The sequence below is a fragment of the Bubalus bubalis genome, chromosome 19, assembly GCF_019923935.1.
Source record: "Bubalus bubalis isolate 160015118507 breed Murrah chromosome 19, NDDB_SH_1, whole genome shotgun sequence".
Classification (NCBI taxonomy): Eukaryota; Metazoa; Chordata; class Mammalia; order Artiodactyla; family Bovidae; genus Bubalus; species Bubalus bubalis.
This window is the reverse complement of record NC_059175.1, coordinates 5163008-5183735: the sequence shown is the minus strand read 5'-3', so window position 1 is coordinate 5183735 and position 20728 is coordinate 5163008. Positions and strand designations below refer to the sequence as shown.

The following is a 20728-nucleotide window of genomic DNA, read 5'->3' as shown; positions in this document are numbered from 1 at the left end:
CTGGCGAATCCCAACCAGTCCCAACTTCATTAATTTTATTATGTTTGATATCCAGATGGACACACAAGAAGCCAGTCACAGTGGCTATTTCTGGGGAGAAGAGTTGGCATTTGGGAGTCAGGGTAAAGAATGGAATTTTTCAATGATTCACACAGGAATTATTGTCTTTTTTTATTTTTTTCAAAACCTTCTAAGTGCAAAACAGAAAGAAGCAGAGAACACCTGGGTCAACTATTAATACGTTCACTAACTGTACGATCTTGAACAAGTTGCCTTCCTTCTCTGAGCCCCGGTCTACAGCGCTACAACACTGGTGGGCGGCAGTAGACGCTAAATCAGCTCATGGACGTGACACACTTGATGGAGCTGTAAACAGCACCCACACGGCCGCACGGAGCATCGTGAGACAGACAGGAGCGGGCGAGGTTTTCATCATTCTGTAAATGGGCAGAAAAACACGGAGAAACAAAGGCCATGAGCTTGCGGTTGGCCAAAAGATAAGGTCGGGGTGAGGGCAGCAGGCCCAGCTCCTGCTCCTGCAGAAGCCTCCACCTTCAGGCCCTGGACCCCATAAGCAAGTCACCTACTGCTATGCTTTCTGCCCAGGATGGCCCCGTGGGCCACACAGATGCGTGGCGCAGGCATGGAGTACAACTCCCTCCAGACTGCCTGGGGCCTGTGCCTGGGACGGGCATCCACGGCCAGCCAGGCCTAGGAAAACAGGAACTACCTGCCTCTCCACAAGGAGCTTCCCTGGCTGGCCTTCCCTGGGAAGCAGCAGCATTTCATAGGATGACAAGGGCTCAGAGAAGTAAAGGCCAGTTGGAAGGTGGATGATGGGCCAGGAGTCCCTGGTGAATTATCTTAACTACAGGAAAAAAAAAAAAAAAATTGGGACATCTGGGAACCGTTTCCAGAGCTTAGAGTGAAAACTCTTTGCCTTTTTTTTTTTTTTTCTGTTGGAACAAAGGCAGTGGGTATGTTTCTCTAGAGACTGAACGCGGATGGTTTTTTGGCAAGTCAAAATCTGGGCTTCTGTAGGTCAGATGTGGTGGTATGCAAATGTCTTCTTCCATCCTCCATCCCCGAGTCAGACAAAATTGAGGGATCTGAATACTTAGTGCTTTTGAAGTTTTGAAAGAACTGGCGATCTTGGGCCGAGTAGCACCTGGAAGCACAAGGAATGGCCTTCACGCTAGCTGGTCTCTCCGAGGAGGCACGCCCCTCCTGCTCGCCAGCATCCCCCCCGCCCCAGGCACGCCACAGCTGCCTGCATCTCTCCCGCTGTGCCACTGTGGTAGCCCCGAGGTTAGGCCCTAAGGTCCTGCCAGGCTAACTCTAGCTACCATGCTAAAGTCCTCAGAAAGAGTCACGCTAAATCCACTGCCTTGCTGTGAGATGCATCCCTGGGATGGTGCCAGATGGTTTACGTTCCAATGACTGATTTCTACTATTATCTGCTGGCTAAATTAGTTTTCATGAGCACATGAGTTATAAGTCAGATGATCTACTGTTTAAGGATTGTGTGATTTAAGGAAAGCTGTGTAACATCTCCGAACCTATTTCTACAGGACTGATGTGAGGATAAAACTGTATTATTATTATTATTGAACACATTGCATGACTTTGGAGGTTAACTGGATGATTCTTTTGCTTCACGTGGTACAGCTGAAGCCCAGGGATGGTGGGAAAGTCCAAAATGGCCTTGCCCACATGCCTGGTATTCAGCTCTGACCACCATCTGGGGTCTCAGCTGGAGCCGTCTGCCAGGAATCTCGGTTCTCCTCCATGCTCCTCGAGCACACGGCTGCCTGTACACTGTGAAGGGTAACCCAAGAGGTGAAGACGAGCTACAGATTTCTTAAGGCCCAGAAGTTACCCGGAGTCACCGCCATCACATTCTATTAATTATAACAGGTGTGAGGGCCAGTGCCAGGATTCAAGGGAAGGACAAATGGACTCTGCCACTGGTGTGCACATAGAAGTTTTCACAAAAAGGCACGGGAGGTAAGAAATATTTTTTTGCAGTCACTTTGGAAATACAATATTCTACAAAGACTTTCACAGTACCCAATAAACAGAAGGCTGCGTATGTGCTAGGTCGCTTCAGTCATGTCCTGTTCTTTGCAATCCTCTAGATTGTAGCCCGCCAGGCTTCTCTGTCCACAGGATTCTCCAGGTAAGAATACTGGAGTGGATTGTTATGCCCTCCTCCAGGGGATCTTCCCAACCCAGGGATCGAACCTGCGTCTCTGGCATTTCAGGCGCTGAGCCACAAGGGAAGCCCCACACAGAAGGTCACCAGGTGGTCAATATCAAAACCAGACTGACTGTATTCTTTGCAGTGGAAGATGGAAAAGCTCTATACCGTCAGCAAAAACAAGACTGGGAACTAACTGTGGCTCAGATCATGAACTTCTTATTTCAAAACTCAGACTTAAATTGAAGAAAGTAAGAAGAACCACTAGGCCCTTCACATATGAACCAAATCAAATCCCCTATGATTATACAGTGGAGGTGATTAATAGATTCAAAGGATTAGAGCTCCTAGACAGAGTGCCTGAAGGACTGTGGATGGAGGTTCATAATACTGTACAGGAGGCAGTGACCAAAACCATCCCGAAGGGGGAAAAAAATCCAAGAAGGCAAAGTGGTCACTTGAGGAAGATTTACAAATATATGAGGATAGAAGAGAAGCAAAAAGCAACGGAGAAAGGGAAAGATATACCCAACTGAATGCAGAGTTCCAGAGAATAGCAAGGAGATACAAGCAGGCCTTCTTAAATGAACAATGCAAAGAAATACAGGCAAAAATAGAATGGAAAAGACTAGAGATCTCTTTAAGAAAATGGGAGGTATCAAGGGAACATTTCATGCAAGAATGGGCACAATGAAGGACAGAAATGGTAAGGATCTAAGAGACACAGAAGAGATTAGGAAGAGGCGGCAAGAATACACAGAACTATACAAGAAAGGTCTTAATGATCCAGATAACCACGATGGTGTGGTCCTTCACCTAGAGCTGGACACTCTGGAGTGAGAAGTCAAGCAGCCTTTAGGAAGCATTACTATGAACAAAGCTAGTGGAGGTCACAGAATCCCAGCTGAGCTATTTCAAATCCTAAAAAATGATGCTGTTAAAGTGCTACCCACAATATGTCAGCAAATTGGAAAACTCAGCTGTGGTCACAGGACTGAAAAAAGTCACTTTTCATTCCAATTCCAAAGAAAGCCAAGGCCAAAGAATGTTCAAATGACTGCACAATCACACTCATTCCACATACTAGCAAGTTAATACTCAAAATCCTTCAAGATAGGCTTCAACAGTACGTGAACTGAGAACTTCCAGATAAACAAGCTGGGCTTAGAAAAGGCGGAGGAACCAGAGATCAAATTGCCAATTCCAGAAAAACATCTACTTCTGCTTCATTGACTATGCTAAAGCCTTTGACTGTGTGGATCACAACAAACTGGAAAATCCTTACAGAAATGGGAATGCCACACCACCTTATCTGCCTTCTGAGAAAGCTGTATGCAGATCAAGTAGCAACAGTTAGAACCGGACATGGAACAACAGACTGGTTCCAAATTGGAAAAAGAGTACATCAAAGCTGTGGATTGTCACCCTGCTTATTTAACTTCTATGCAGAGCACATCATCTGAAATACAGGGTTGGATGACTCCCAAGCTGGAATCAAGATTTCTGGGAGAAATATCAGTAACCTCAGATAGGCAGATTACACTACTCTAATGGCAAAAAGCAAAGAGAAACTAAAGAGCCTCTTGATGAAGATGAAGAGGAGAGTGAGAAAGCTGGAGTAAAACTCAGCATTCAAAAAACGAATATCATGGCAAACAGATGAGGAAAAAATGAAAACGGTGACAGATTTTATTTTCTTGGGCTCGAAAATCACTGTGGACAGTGACTGTAGCCATGAAATTAAGACTCCTGCTCCTTGGAAGAAAAGCTATGACAAACCTAGAGAGCATATTAAAAACCAAAGACGTCACTTTGCTGACAAAGGTCCATATAGTCAAAGCTATGGTTTTTCCGGTAGTCATGCATGGACATGAGCGGTGGACCATTAAAAAGACTGAGTGCCGCAGAATTGATGCTTTCAAACTGTGGTGCTAGAGAAGACTCTCAAACTGTCCCTTGGACAGAAAGATCAAACAAGTCAATCCTAAAGGAAATCACCCCTGAATATTCATTGGAAGGACTGGTGCTGAAGCTGAAGCTCCAATAGTTTGGCCACCTGATGTGAAGAGCTGACTCATTGGAAAAGACCCTGATGCTGGGAAGGATTGAAGACAGGAGTAGAAAGGGACAACAAAGAATGCAATGGTTGGATGGCATCACCAACTGAATGGACATGAGTTCAAGCAAGCTCCAGGAGATGGTAAAGGACAGGGAAGCCTGACGTCCTGCTGTTCATGGGATTGCAAAGAGTCAGACACAACTGAGTGCCTCAACAACAAACAACAAGAATACATAGGAGACTATGTTAATTCCATTCATTTATTCATTTCACTGAGCCACTGGAAAACAACAACAACTGGGAGAGAAAAGTTTCTTTTCGCAGGAAGGTGAGGCTGGCCGCAGGATGCTGGAGCTGCTGAAGCAGCGTGCCATCACATGGGATCTGCCAGGGACCATCTTGCAGTGTATGGGGAGGGCTTGAGACAGGTGTGCCAACCGAAGTTATTTTTGCCAAAGTAGTTTGGGTTCAGGTTTCCCCCACTTCTTGTCAAAGAGATTCCAATGAACACTCCATTCTTGCAGCCGTCACAGTCAAACAGAAAGGACCCGCATGCAGCAAATAATTACACTTCAGTGTCATAAGGGGTAAAACAGAGGTGTACGTGGGGTATTTTGAAGAGAGGGGTTGGGTTCATTTTCTTGGAGGCAGATAAAGAAGTTCTGCAACATTTCCTGGAGGAGGGCCCCCCCACTCACATAGCTACCACGGGGCTAGTCACACTGACAGGCTCCGTATGTACCAATGCAAGAGATGACAGAGTCCTAGGACAAAACTGGTAGAGACCAGGTGACCCCGCTTTAAATCTGCCCCCTTCCTAACTTCCTTAATTCTGGAGTTTTTAGAACTGGCTGCCCTGGCATCTATCATACAGAAACAGAACCTCCTTAGCAAAAGCAGAGTCTTTTAATAGACCTCCAGAGGTTAATGGGCCTGCCAGATCTTTGACATTTATTGGATTTTACGAGCCAGCGGATACAACTCAGAGAGCCGATCAGATGTTCCAAATCAATGGCCCCTTGGGGTACTGTCTTCACACAGAACCACAGCAAGGTGACCTTGGATGCCTGAGTGGGGAATGAGCAGAGAGAGGAGGTCAGCTCCCAGGAACTGCTAAAGTTCAAGCCCTGCTCGGCGCCTGTGGCCTCCCTCCACCCAAGGTGCTTTGTCCACGGAGTGTGTAATCGTGCGTCCCTTCCACCTCACCCTGCCTGCACAGCCACAAGCACCAGTCTCCTTTTCAAAAGCCCCTCCCCAGGGAACTCTACCCAGTGCTCTGTGGTGACCTAAATGAGAAGGAAATCCAAGAAAAGGGGAGATATATGCAAACATACAGCTGAGTTACTCTGCTGTACGGCAAAAACTAACACAATATTATAAAGCAAGTATGCGGGTGCGTGCTCAGTCGCTCAGTTGTGTCCTACTCCGCGACTGCATGGACACAGCCTGCCAGGCTCCTCTGTCCATGGGATTTCCCTGACAAGAATACTGGAGTGGGTTGCCATATCTTACTCCAGGGGATCTTCCTGGCCCCGGGACTCAACCCGTGTCTCCTGCATTAGCAGGCAGATTCTTTACCACTGCATCACTTATATTCCAATAAAAATTAATTTTTAAAAATCCCTTGTTTTATTCTACAAACATTTATGGGAAAGCTTCATTATGATGTCACTTAATAAATGAACATTTCCAGGACTGCTACTCTGCACCAGGCACAGTTCAAGCAAAAGGGACCCAGAGAAGATTGCGACTTGTGCCTTGCCCTCCAGGAGCTTAGAGTCCTATGGGAGAGCCTTCCAGAAACCCAGAGTCTGTCTGTGCCCTGGCGCGGGCCTGGCAGGGGAAACCACAGAGAGAGCAAAGGCAGTAGAGAGGAAGGCATGCTGATCTGGCAGGATTAGGGCAGCCTCCCAAGCAGAGGGCATTCTGGCTGAGTTCTCAAAGCTATGAAGGAGCTCACCAGGCAGGGAAGAAGAAAAAGGGCATCCAGGTGTACAACATGGAAAACAAGGTATATAACAAATACAAAAGTGCAGAGACCGAAAGATTCTGTCACTGGGCCATGCAGACTATGGCAGGGACACGGTGCTTTCCTCCCTTAGCAAAAAAGAAAAAAAAAATCTCTCTCCCTCACTTTTCACATTTTTCTCAGCTTGGCAAAAAGAAAAACTTAAAGGCTGGAAAGGTCAGGGAAAAGATACTCTCTTACATTGCTAGCAGCAATGAAAATTACTATGGAGCTTTTCAGAAAGCAATTTGGCAATATCTGCCCAATTTAAAATACACATTAAAATGTTGTTGTTCAGTCGCCCAGTTGTGTCCGACTCTTTGCAACCGCATGGACTGCAGCATGCCAGGCCTCCCGGTTCCTCACCACCTCTCGAAGTTTGCCCAAGTTCATGTCCATTGCATCGGTGATACCATCCAGCCATCTCATCCTCTGATGCCCTCTTCTTCCGCCCTCAATCCTTCCCAGCATCAGGGACTTTTTCAATGCATCGGCTGTTTGCATCAGGTGACCAAAATACTGGAGCTTCAGCTTCAGCATCAGTCCTTCCAATGAGTATTCAGGGTTGATTTCCTTTGAGATCAACTGGTTTGATATCCTTTCTGTCCAAGAGACTCTCAGGAGTCTTCTCCAGCACAACAATTTGAAAGGATCAATTCTTTGGTGCTCTGCCTTCTTTTTGGTCCAGCTCTCACAACCATACATAAGCCCTGGGAAGACCACAGCCTTGACTAGCGGGACCTTTGTCGGCAGAGTAACGTCCCTGCTTTTCAGCACACTGTCTAAGTTTGTCACCGCTTTCCTGCCAAGAAGCAATCGTCTTCTGATTTCAGGCTGCAGTCACCATCCACAGTGATTTTAGAGCCCGAGAAGAGGAAATCTGTCGCTGCTTCCACCTTTCCCCCCTCTATTTGCCATGAAGGAATGGGGCCGGATGCCATGATCTTAATTCTTTTAATATTTAGTTTTAAGCCAGCTTTTTCACTCTCCTCCTTCACCCTCATCAACAGGTTCTTTAGCTCCTCTTCTGCCACTCTAATGGCAGAAAGCAAAGAGGAAATACATTTAAATATAAATATATTTTAAAATATATACCTGACATTTGACCCAGAAATTCCTTTGAGACTTGTGTGTGTGTACACACACACACACATATATTTATATTTAAACACACAAATAAAACACCAGTATGAAAGGCTATATTTACATTAATATTATCATAACACTGTTCACTGTGAGGCAATAAAAAGGAAATCACCCAAACAGCTATTAATAAGAGACTGGTTAAATAAAATATGTCATACCCATGCCATGAAATTCCATGGAGCCACAAAAAAGGCTGAGAGAGACCTCTCTAGTTACTGGCCTAAAAGAATAAGCCTGGTATATGGTAGAAGCTCTCTTCTGCAATGTAACTTGGGTAGGAGTTAGTCAGTTAAAAGTCATGCAAAAGACACATTGTTTTTTATATTTTTAAGCTTAAAACCTATGAATGAATATTTCTGGATTTTTAAATAATTTCTCCTCTTGTGTTAAACTGCAAAGTGTTGTCACAGATTCCTCCTATCCCCGTGTGCACATTCCTTTGTAACGTGACTGCTGTTTCTTTCATCAAGAGGTCATTTCCGTTTCCTACATCTTGAAGCTGGGATGACTTTGTGAGGTCCTTTTACCAACAGGATGGAGCAGAAGAGACTGGGTGGCTTAAACAGCAAACATTTCCTTCTCACATCTCTAGGAGCTGGAAGTCTGAGATCGGGGTGCCATCTTGGTCAGGTTCTGGTGAGAACCCTCCTCCTGCTTTGTAGAAGGCTGCCTTTTGCTGTGGGCTCACAGAGTGATGCAAGAGAAAGGGCTCTGGGACGCTAATCCCATCACCTCATCCAAACCTAGTTACATCCCAAAGACCCCGCTTCCACATACCATCATACTGGGGGTTAGGGCTTCAACATATGAATTTGCGAGGGACACAAACCTTCAATCCACAGCAATAGGTTATTATTGTTTTAAACCAAAACATTTTGTGGTGGTTTGTTACAAAGTAAAAGACACCATATTATTTCTGATCTTTACCATTGCCTTGATTGCAAATATTTTTAGAAAGCTACATTTGGCAAATCTTTCCTAAGCTTTTAACTTAATTTTCATAGAAACGAGATGCTCTTTCTTTTATATGCTCAGTGCATTGATTTATAAAATATCTAATTGCAGAGATACAGTTACAAGTGCAACAGCATAACCAGATTTAGAGACCCACACAACCTGACTCCTGTAAGCCCAGAAGTCAACAGAGGGAGAGAAGGGCTCCAACACACTAGAAGGGAGCCTGCTGGCCAAGAGCGTGTCCGCCCTCCAGAGACACCCAAGGATACGTTTACATGGGGAACAGAGAGCAAGGCGAATCCAGCAACTGTCTGTAATAGGAGTTGGTAAAAAAAAAAAAAGTCTTTATCCTATGGTTAGATAAGAAAAGCAACTACGGAGAAATTTATATATCGTGTCCCTATTTTAGAAAAACAAAAACAACATATTTATACATAATAGCAAGAGCATGAAAAGCTACGCATCAGACTGTTATTGTTACTTCAGGGGGATTAAAGGAGAAACAAAGAAGGGAAGAGAACCAGGAAGAAAAAGACAGAAAGTGCTCGTGACATTAAATAAAACTGAACACATACAGGCCATAATCATACTGATATCAATATGTAAAACTTGAATAGAAATACTAAAGGTAAAATGGACAAACAAAACGATGAAGAACAGTGAACAGATTTCAGCTGGAATTTCTCTTATTTAAAACAGTTTTTATAAAAAAAAAAAAAAACAGAAAAACAAAGCCATACTCTTAGATATGTGCTACAGTACTTGGTGATTGCTGTGCCAACAACATATTATTACATCCACTGGAAATCAGTTATCCCTGCTCTCTGTTTGCATGTTTTTGTGTATTTTTAATAATAGGCACTATATTCTAGCTGGCTTTATTTGCATACATTTTTATATTCTGTGATTTGATTATAAGGTGTTTGTGGGTAAAAGAATTGTCTTACACAACTGGGTATCTTGAAAATGTCTGTTCATAATAGGTGATCCGCGAACATTTGTTAGCTGAAAAGAAAAAAAAAGGGAAGGGTTTACTATGATGGCAAGTTACTGAGGGAGAGATTCAAGAAGTTGGAGAGTCTGACTTTTTTAACAGCCCTGAGTGAATGCACTGGTGGGAGTACCATAAATAACAGTAGGGCCAGACTCCCAAGTGCTTAAACAATGAGGAAACGTGCTCTCACATAACTAATATCCAGAGGAAGAGCAGCAGCAGTTCAGGACATTACATCCAGACTCCAATGCCCCAAAGAAAATAAGAATGGTTTCTTTCTCTTTCTTTCCTAGGAGTATAGAAAACTGTCCCAGAAACCCCCATCAGACTTTCTCTCATGTCTCATTGGCCAGATCTGAGTCACATGCCCAAGCCTAGACCAATCACTGGTAAGTGGAAGAGGGCTACCATGATTGGCCGAGACCATCCATAGATCAGTACAGGGTTCCCTATGCACATGGACAGCATGCAATTCTATCACATGAAAACTTACGTGGTTTTGACAGCATCTCAAGGGTCAACACTCTGTTCAACAAGACTTCACTTCTTATATATCTGCATGCCATGGCAAGGTTCAATCACTATCAATGTTTCTCAACACCCCCTCTGTTTCTATACTCATCTCATAATGCACCAGTAACTGCCGGGGTCCAGCCCCGGCTGATCCAGGGTATTCGAAGCGGGGACGGCGTCGGCGACTTATTTATTTATAAATATTTATCAAAGATTTAAAGAATAATAGAATGAGGATAGCTCAGTGAGGAAATTCAGTGGAGAAAAGAGGCTGAATAAAATTCCAAAGCAGGGTATAACGTCACCTACGAAGGCCGCAGGCGTCCTCCCGTTCTCCCGAAGGAGAAGAGACACTAAGGCCTCCCCGGTCAGATCTTAGAAGCCCAGGCAAAATTAGTAGGCTTGACGAGCTTCCCCGCCTCAGAGGAAAAATTCAGCCAGAAGGTGAAAGAAAGAACGACATGGGGAGACCAAATTTCAGTGAACAAGGCCCGCACTTTATTTTCCAAAGTAGTTTTTATACCTTAAGTTATGCATAGAGGATAATGGGGGAAGGGGTAGAGTCATGCAGCAAGCCAGGCTTTTTTCCTGTAAACTTATCATATGCAAAAGTTCAGGTGATAGACATCATCTTCTGGCCCGGAGGCCTGTTAACATTTTAAGAAACTTATCTTTCTCTAAAGGTGATTATTCCAAAGTCAGGCGCCAGCCTTCCAAAAGCATTGAACAAAGCTGCATTTTACATTTCTATACACCCATTATATCAATCAATACACTGCCAAGGACACAGTAGGTAAGGAGTATGGAGGCTTAGCAGCAAACATTGGCCCAACAAGTGAAAAACCCTTCACCAATACATTTTCTAATCAATCTTTTAACTACTCAAAGGAATCTGTGTTTAGGCAGTTTAGAACATCTCCTGCCTCTCACAGTTGGGAGGCTCTGAACAATCACATGTGGCCGGAAAAACCCATTCAGGCAGGCTAGAGGATTTCCAAAGGAGTTTGTAGGTTAAACACTGTCACACCCAGGAATTATTAACTGGAGCTGTGAGCTAACTCTTTTTTCAGAGAGAGGTAGTGGGGGACAGCCCCCCATAAAGTCAGAGGTGTAGGTGAAAGCACAAAGCAGAAAGTAGGCAGACTCTGGTTTTGGGGGTAGATGCTCGAGAATTTCCAGGGGGACTCCTGAGGCTCGATCCCGCCTTTGCGTATGCCGAGCCTCCTTCCTCATGACCTTTGTCATGGGCGGAGTGCCTCACGCTGGCTCCCGGAAGTGATAGAATTCCAGTTGAGCTATTCCAGATCCTCACTCAATATGCAATATGCCGGCTCCCAGCAAGTAACAAAGGGTTTGTGGAACAGCCCTGGTCAATGGATCACACTTTGAGTAACACTGGCCTAGACTAATCAGAATCTCTTTCTAGACTTGGAATGGGGTCAGCTTCCCCCAACTCATGTGGGGCAGGATGAAGAGCTGAGAAAGTCAGGGAAACGTTGGCAAGGCGTGAAGGTAGAAAGTAAGTTGGGTAGACAATTCACAGTGCTCCCTGCACCACACTTCAACAGCAGCTACTGGGTGTGACCAGGTGAGATCAGGTCACGTTCCATCCACAACTTTGAGCACAACTTACACACACTGAGATGGGGTCTTCTTCACTGGATCCCACTGCCTTGTCCTTCTCTGGGGCAGTATGAGTTAAGACTGTCACTCCTGAGCAACATCCAAGACTGAAAGCAAAGAGTCCGGTCCCAGTGGCTTGGAAGGGAGAAGAGGACTGTTTGGCGTATCTGGCCTGTGTCCGTTAGGATAGGTTAGGTTATGCTGCAAAAACAGAAAACTCCAGACCTCAGTGGATTATGACAACAAGAGTCAGTGGGCTATGTGTCCAGCAGAGTCCACTGACTCTGCTCCAGGACTTCCTCAGGACTCAGGATGATGGAGAGACCCTTACCTGCAGCATGGCTGCTTTTGTGGCAGAGAATAAATGAATATGCAGAACCGCACAATGACCCTTACAGCTGTCCCACAGAAGTCACACACTTCATTTCTCTCACGTTTCAGGTTGAAACAGGTCACATGGGCAAGCCTGATGTTAATGAAGCAGAAAAGTATCATCTTACCCAGGCGAGCAGGGAGTTCAGTCTCTCACGGCCCCTCTTCTGAGCCCGAGAGCCATTTCTGTGAAGAACAGCTCTCTCCTCACGTCATGTAGACTGAAAGTCCTTCCTGGCTGTGGACTCCATTATTACTTTGATGTGATCTTCCTCACAGAATAAATGCTTTGTGGTGACTTCCCAGTTAAATAAATACAGAGCTGGGAAGTGAAGACACTCTGGTAGGTTCCATCCAGATGTTTTCATAGCATCATTACAGTAACTTTCTAAAGGCAAGCACAACTGTTCCCCCTTTACAATGAGGGAAACTGAGGCTTAAAGATGGTGAATAACTTTCCCCAACTCTTAAATGATAATAACTATTATCTATCATTAATAGTATTTTAAAAAACTGCCTTTATCAAGAATTACTGTATATCACGCACTGTTATGTACTTCACTTGAATAATCTCATTTAAAGTTCAAAACAGTCTTATGACATAAATACTATCATTTTATTTATTCTAGTGAAGAGGAACTAAAAAGCCTCTTGATGAAAGTGAAAGAGGAGTGTGAAAAAGTTGGCTTAAAGCTCAACATTCAGAAAACGAAGATCATGGCATTTGGTCCCATCACTTCATGGGAAATAGATGGGGAAACAGTGGAAACAGTGTCAGATTTTATTTTTGGGGGCTCCAAAATCACTGCAGATGGTGATTGCAGCCATGAAATTAAAAGATGCTTACTCCTTGGAAGGAAAGTTACGACCAACCTAGACAGCATATTCAAAAGCAGAGACATTACTTTGCCAACAAAGGTCCATCTAGTCAAGGCTATGGTTTTTCCAATGGTCATGTATGGATGTGAGAGTTGGACCGTGAAGAAAGCTGAGCGCCGAAGAATTGATGCTTTTGAACTGTGGTGTTGGAGAAGACGCTTGAGAGTCCCTTGGACTGCAAGGAGGTCCAACCAGTCCATCCTAAAGGAGATCAGTCCTGAGTGTTCATTGGAAGGACTGATGCTAAAGCTGAAACTCCAATACTTTGGCCACCTCATGCAAAGAGTTGACTCATTGGAAAAGACCCTGATGCTGGGAGGGATTGGGGGCAGGAGGAGAAGGGGATGACAAGAGGATGAGATGGCTGGATGGCATCACCGACTCGAGTTTGAGTGAACTCCGGGAGTTGGTGATGGACAGGGAGGCCTGGCGTGCTGCAATTCATGAAGTCGCAAAGAGTTGGACACAACTGAGTGACTGAACTGAACTGAACTGTTAGGTGAAAAGACCATGGCTAAGAAAGGTAAAGTTGCTCAACTTGCAAAAAAGAAGCAGAGTCTGGTACTTTCCTGATGTCCAGTGATTGGGACTCTGTGCTTCCTCTACAGGGAGCTTGGGTTCAATCCCTGGTCAGGGAACTAAAATCCCACATACTACACAACATGGCCCCCAAATAAAATAATTTTTAAAAGGAGCAGAGTCCAAGCAGAACCCAGATCTGCTCAAGTCCAGAGCACACTACCTGTCAAGGATGAAGACCCACGTGAGGGCATCCCAGCCTCCCCGGATAAGGCAGGAAGGAATGCAGAAGATGGAGAGGAGAGGAAAGGGACTCCTGAGGAGGCAACAGGAGTGTAAGAACAGGCTGAGTGCCATGCGCACTCCAGAGCATTCCACTGCCGGCCCTGGTGTTCCCTGAGAGCCCTCTGTATCTCCTCTAATGTGTTATTTTTGCTTCCTGATCAGTTGGCCACAGGATTCCCTAACTGTGGTGAATGTATGCTGTTTTTCCTGCCCAGAATCCCTTCACTTGGAAACAGTACCCTGATTTCCTTTGGGTAACAGCTCCTCCCACTTGGGTCCATGTGGGTTTTAGTCATCTTGAATTAGGATTCTTTATTCTGTGCAGTCACCTGTGGCTTCTCATAGTTCTAGAAATGCCAGGCAGACAATCATGGTTTGGGGAAGGAGAAGGAGGGGCCAATGGCTGTCCCTCTCCAAACCCCATAGTACAGAGGCACAGGGTGGAGATGGGCAAATCTGTATAGAAGCCATTGGTAACTGAGTATTTATTTGGGTGGCTCATTTAAGGGTGAATTCACCATTTCATGAGTCTACCAGGTGGGCAAAGACCACTTCCCTTTACAAAAGCTGAAATTCACCTCCCAGCCTCCAGTACAGCTAGGTAGATGACACATGAGCTAGGCTACTATCAGACATCCCTTCTAGGGACATCAGCATTGGCACATTGGCACCAGTGACACAGAGAAGCAGGGACTGTATGGCAAAGATGACAGTCATGAGCCGAATCCTGTTCCCAGTGGCAACATCAGCCTGGGATGCACGGTCCAGCCCTGCTGGTGCCAGAGGCAGCATCTGAGACCAGCAGAAGAATAGCTGTGTGGTTTTGGAAGTTGTTTTCTAGCTAAGTGACTTTTCAAGCCTGGGTCTCTGGCCCTTGGAAGAACTCTGGAAGCCAGCCAACCAGCAACATTTAAGAAATCCTTTTATACTTCAACTGGCCAGGTTTGGTTCCTGTTTCTGAGCAGGGGCAGAGAATGCAGAGCCAGTCTTGAGCAAAAGGATGCAAGGACCGGTAAGGATCTCCGGAGCTCACCCTACGCGTCCTTGACTGCAGTCTGACCCCTGGAGACCAATGAAGAACTTGAATTTCTTACGCAATCCCAAGGGAAGGAGAGATGGAGCCAGGAGCGAGGTTCTAACCCTTCTGCTAAACTGGGCCACTGGGGGCTATGGTGTGCACGGTGAAATGACCTGTGACCCTTTCTGTGCACCAGGAGGGGAAAGTTAAACAACTCCCCTTCAATACCTTAATAAATACATCCCTGGATGTGAATTTTGGTTAGCTGTAGGAGGGAGGGGGTAAGGATGAGAAGAATGGGGACAATGGAACCTCCCCTGGCACCGAGGAAAGGGTGAATCCCTTGCCTACTCCACTCACGGGTTCTGGGGCTAAGTGAACTGGACATACGGGTTAAACGGGTCACCAAGGGCCCTTCAGGAAAAGGAAGACACAGCAGTCCTGGGGTTCAAAGAGTTCCTGGTTCCCCCTGGCTACAGGTCCTCCTGTGCCTGCACATACCACAGAGTCAGGCTTCCAGAAAGCCTGGGGCTTTAAGCAGGCAGAGTCTGGTGGATTCCAGACATTCTGAGCCACAGACGGCAGCCCCCATGCCCCCAGCTAGGAAAACCTTCCAAAGCTCTCTTGGAATTCGGCTTATTTGTCCGTAGGTTGTTTTGAGATTTGCAGTAGAGAATCAGGGTCTTAATTCAGAAAAGTCAGGAATATACATTTAAAATGCCAAAAAGCAAAAGCTCATTATTGCTATGCCAAGAGAGAGGCAGCCATCCCACACAGAACCCCTCAGCTCCAAATTTACAACTGCAGCCAACTTCTGAAGTTCAAGTCCTCCTACAAGGCTGGGGGCCCTGGCTGGAGGAGGAATTCAGTTGTGGTGGGGGGGGGGGGGTGGGCTGTGACTAAAATGTTCTAAAATTGATTGTTCTGATGTTTTCACAACTCTGTGACTAAACTGAAAACCATTAACTTGTATGCTTTAAAAGGCAGACTGTATAGTATGTGAATTACATCTCAATAAATCTGCCGCGATATAACACAAAAGGAGCACGAACAGGGTAGACTGGCTTTGACTCTCAGCTCTACTCTGGGTTAGCTGCGGGACGTAAAGCTAGTTCCCTAACCTGGCGGAGCCTGGTTCTGAAATCTCAAGTGATAAGAAATGATCAAGTTATACTTCTGTCCTGGACTCAATATGAAGAGGAGATGAGAAGCCGTCTGTGACACTGCCCAACTCAGTAAGTGGGTGCCTTATCAAATCCCGGTTACACACCAGACACTAGGGGCCCAGAGACGGATGAAGCTGCACTCCTGCCTTCACAGGGGAAACAGTTCAGGGTGGGAACCGGGCAGGGACCTTATAGTTGGTGCTATGATGTCAGTGCGCTGACTCGGAGGCCAGGCTGCGCAGGTGGGGCTGGCTGGAGGGCACATGGGACAGACTCGCCAGACACCTCCCCTGACCCACAAGCCCCGCAGCCTGGCACTGCCATCAGCCTCCTTGCTCCCGCCAAGGCACTGCTGGATCGGAATAGAGTCCTGGGCACCTACTTGGGTGCCTCTGTCCTGCCTGTCTCTCCACCGAGACTGGCAGCTCCATGAGAGCAGGGCCCTTGTCTGTCTTGGTTCTCAGTGACCCTATGTCCCGTACTTAGTAAACACTCCTTAAATATTTGCTGAATGAGAGAGAGAGCATCAGGATGATGCTTGCAGGAGGAGTAGGAACTCACCAAGGGAAGAAGCCTGGGTCCTCCGGACTGAGAGGACCAGAGACCATTCGGGGGAAGGGGAGGGCAGGGGCAGGGCAGTGGCAGGAGAGGAAGATGCACAGCCCCAAGACGAGACCTGCCCTTCACTCTGGACTATGGAGTTGCCCCCTCTCTGTCAACTCCAGTCTAGGAAAAACCCCCACAGATCGCAAGAGGAGTGTGGAGTGCAGTCCATGTGTTTCCATAGCAACCATCACCATGGCACCAGAGGCTAGGATCCAACTTCCGGCATTGCTGAGGCCCCTGGAGTGCCTGTTCCCCTTCCCTAAGCATCCTCCGGTTCACAACACAGAAAGGAGACACAGCTGAGCCCCACACAGGGGCTGTCCTAGGAGAGCTGCGGCCAGGTGCAGGACACAGGCTGTCAGGACTGCATGTCAGACACCTCACAGCAGACACACCTGCCAAGGGCAGAGGCAGCCTGAGTGTTTTTTACTAGGAGTTTCAATTTGCATCGCTCTGCTCAGGCAGGGGATGGGGAGTCCAGTCTGAACATGCAGCATGTGGCAGAGCCGACTTGCCTCCATGAGGGTGGGCAGGCTGGGGCACGAAGCTCAGGAGGCCTGGAAAGGTCCCAGGTCCCTCAGCACCCATCCCCACCGCCTTGTTGAGCCTCTGTACAATGTACCCATTCTGTACAATGGGAAAGACAATGATAGTACCAGCCCATCTCAGACATCAGAGAAACAAGCACAGTGCCTGACAGGTACTTGGTAAGTATCTAATAAGCAGCTTAGCAAACAATGGTAAGAAGTACTTCCATCTCCCAGGCAACAAAGCTACCTGTCCCCGTCTCCTTCCCTCTTCGCCCTCTTCCCTGCTCCCTGGTCTGTTCAAGCCCAGTTGTGTCACTTGAGCTTCAGATCATCTGTTCTCTGCCACACCCAGATCCCCAGAGGAGTAACCACAAGTTCCTGAGTCACAGACACAAGTTCTAATCCAGCCGCGGTGACTTGCTGGCCTTGTGACCCCAGGCAAGTTGAGTCATTTCTCAACTGCCTGCTTCCACTGAGATTTCTTTACTTGAGAGATGCAGAAACTCAACCAAACTGGCTTCAGCCCCAGAGAGCGATGAGGTTAGGGTTCCAAATTTAGCTAATAAAAATACAGGTTGCCCAGTTAAATCTGAATTTCAGATTAACCACAAATAACATTTTAGTCCAGGTACGTCTCAAATATTGTATGGGGGCACACGTGTACCAAAAAAAAAAAAAAAAAAAAACATTGTGTATCTGAAATCCAGAGTTAACTGACAGAGCTGGGTTTCATAACTCATGACACAGGCTGGATCTGGAAGTTCAAATAACATCATGAGGACCCTCTCTCTGTCTCTCTCTCTCCTCTCCCCGTTCCCACCTTGGGCTTTGCTTTCTGAAGCCTCAGGGAGGCTCGCTCCCTCCTTGAGGGGAATGGAGTACAACCACCACCTGGGCCCTCTCCTTAGGACGTGTGATGCAGAAGATGCTCCCTGCCTTCCAGGCCCCGCCTGCCACCCTGTCCACTTCTCATCCTGCGCCCACGCTGAGCCTGGACTTGCCCGGTGACCCCCCTTGTCTGCACGTGGCACTTAGGGCTTGCTCCCCTAGGCTTGCTATCTGTCAGGGCCCAGAACCCAGTGACCCGCTTCTCTCCCTTTCAACCACTGGCTCCTTCTCCCCACTCAGACCACAGTGGACACAGCAGCTCTTTGGAGGTGGCCTCTGACCAGGGCACCCACAGCCCGCTGTCTATCTCTTGGCCATTTTCACTCTGGACTTCAGTTTCTGGATCTGTGGGTTGAGGGGACTGGATTGAGCCAGAGACCGCAAACACCAGCGCTACGAGGGTTCAGGCCAGGATCTGAAATAGAAGCGGCAGCCCCGTTTGAAAGGGAGCAGACGCCACTCAGTGCTGCCCACCCCGTCAGGTAGGACAGCAGGCCCAGGGTCGCTAAGGCGCCAGCTTTTCCTAAAGAACAAGAAATCTAAATAGAAATGAAAAGAAAAACTCTGTTTTGAGGCCTGCGGCCTCTGCCCTAGGTGGACCAGCCCCGTGAGCGGAGCACGGCGCTCAGAGGCCTTTCCGGGAACCACCATGTAGACGCCTGCGGGGACTGTTTCAAGTGGCATTCTCCAGCCCCACCCAAACTCTGCAGCCAGCACCCAGGAATCTGCATTTCAGCAAGCATCCTCAGATGCTTACACTCACTAAAATTTGAGAGCTACAAACTCTGGATTTTCCATTTTAATAGGAAATTAAGCTCTTCGCTTGCGGCCATTAAGATGGGGGCAGGGGTGCTCTCCCACCTTGGCATTTTTCTCCCCAGCCAGGCCACTCCTCATCTCACTGCAGCTCTGGAACATAGCCCGCGAAGGCATCCAAGCTTTGTGGAACAGGAGTTCTTACCACCCGCCCATCCCTGGGCCGGTCATGTTGGCACAACCTGGAGGGCAGGGATGGCAGTCGAAAGCCTGAGACTCCAAGAGGGAGGTCGCTGGCCAAGGTCACAAGGCCATCGGCGGAGGAGCTAGGGTCCCCTAGGGAGCTTCCCACCAGGCCAAACTATGGAAGTGGTTCCCCCCAAATGGAAACAGGCGGAAAGTAATCATGGTGCTGAGAAGAAAGCTCCTCTTGCCTCCTGATAAGCTGCTAACACCTGCAGGGCAGAGCGCTAGTCCCCTCTGATCTGGAGGAGGCCACGGCAGGGCCCTGAGGTGGGGGAGCGGGGAGTGGCTCTGATAAGAGCAGATGGCTCTGGGGACAGGACAAGAGCGGCCGCAGGCATCAGCTCTGAAGGGCTCCCGCGGCCCTTGGCGGCCCACAGCACCTCACAGAAACAGCCGTGGTGGCTGCCCGCCTCTGTGCTTCACCTCCCAGCCCTCAGGCCCACTTCCCGCCAAGTCCAGCCCAAGTCCTGGGCATCTCATCACAGTCCTTAAGCAGCGTCAGGCCCTGACCTAAGACATGTGCGTCACAGTCTTGAGCACGGGAGGCCCCGCGCACCCGGCCGCCGGGGCCCACAGCACTGTGCCTTGGGCTCCCTCTTTTTCCGCTCACCTGGTAAGCGAGGCGCTGATTCAGAGTCGGCATCCATGGAGCACCTGCTGTGCGCCCTGTGCTGTGCTAGCGCGAGACTGAGTCAGTGTGTGCTGCTTTGAAAGGACAGAAGCGCCCCGCTGCCTGCTATGAACTCGGGATGGAGCAGGCGGAGAGGGAACTGTCACCTGGGGAGCCACCGGGGAACGTCTGGTGAAGGAAGTGGCCCTGGAGCCAGGATGGGAAAGGCGTGGGGGGTCCGGGGCGCAGACGGGCGAATACGGGAGCAGTCCCTGTGGCGCCAACTGTGTACAAAGCGACGGAGGCCGTTTCCAGCCCTGCCCGTCCTGCCTCCCCGACACGCCCTTCTGGCCCTTAAACCCAGGGCTCCACAAACTTCCGTCCTTCACGGAAACCCCTCACGTGTTTGCCATATCCCCGTATAACCTGTGCTCTTCTTTACGTCACATTTTTCCTTAAATCAACTCACCAATTTCTGTTTTATAAAATTTCTGTTTGGAGGGGAGGTGGATTGGCATACATACACTATTGATACTACGTACAAAATAGATAACTGATGAGAAACGACTGTATAGCTCAGGGAACTCAGTGCTCTGTGGTGACCAAAATAAGAAGGAAATCCAAAAAAGGGGGGGATACATGTAAACATATGCTATATGCTGAATTCACTTTGCTGTACAACAGAAACTAACTCAACGTTGTAAAGTTACTATACTCCAATAAAAATTAGTTTAAAAACTTAAAACCTTCCCGAAAAATAAAATAAAATTTATGTTAAGAAGAATCTTAACTTTACAGTAGCAATTGGAAAATAGGCTTCACATGCTATAGATGATCATCATAAAAATTTTGTTGCTGTTGTTCAGTTGTTCAGTCACGTTCAACTCTTTGCGACCCCATGGACTGCAGCACACCACGCTTCCCTGTCCTTCACTATCTCCCGGAGTTTGCTCAAACTCATGTCCACTGAGTCAGTGATGCCATCTGACCAGCTCATCCTCTGTCGCCCCCTTCTCCTCCTGCCCCCCAGTCTTTCCCAGCATCAGGGTCTTTTCCAAAGAGTTGCCTGTTTGGATCAGGTGGCCAAAGTACTGGAGTTTCAGCTTCAGCGTCAGTACTTCCAATGAATCTTCAGAGTTGCTTTCCTTTAGGATTGAGTGGTTTGATCTCCTTGCTGTACAAGGGACTCTCAAGAGTCTTTTCTAGCATCACAATTCAAAAGCATCAGTTCTTTGGTACTCAGCCTTCTTTATGGGTTCAACACTGATATCTGTACACGACTACTGGAAAAATAGTTTTCAATATACAGACATTTGTCTGCAAATAAAGCTACTGCAAACCTAGACAGCATAT

At 47.3% G+C, this 20728-nt stretch overlaps 1 long non-coding RNA gene across 1 annotated transcript; it reads right to left on the bottom strand.

The window, feature by feature from the left end:
- Positions 1-200: 200 nt before the first annotated feature.
- LOC102414236 lies at positions 201-20272 on the bottom strand. The gene is made up of 5 exons (XR_003105021.3): positions 19376-20272; positions 11832-11966; positions 11511-11701; positions 9318-9375; positions 201-437 (listed from the first exon to the last, which is right to left on the bottom strand). It is a non-coding gene; the product is annotated as an uncharacterized LOC102414236 (long non-coding RNA).
- Positions 20273-20728: the final 456 nt, after the last annotated feature.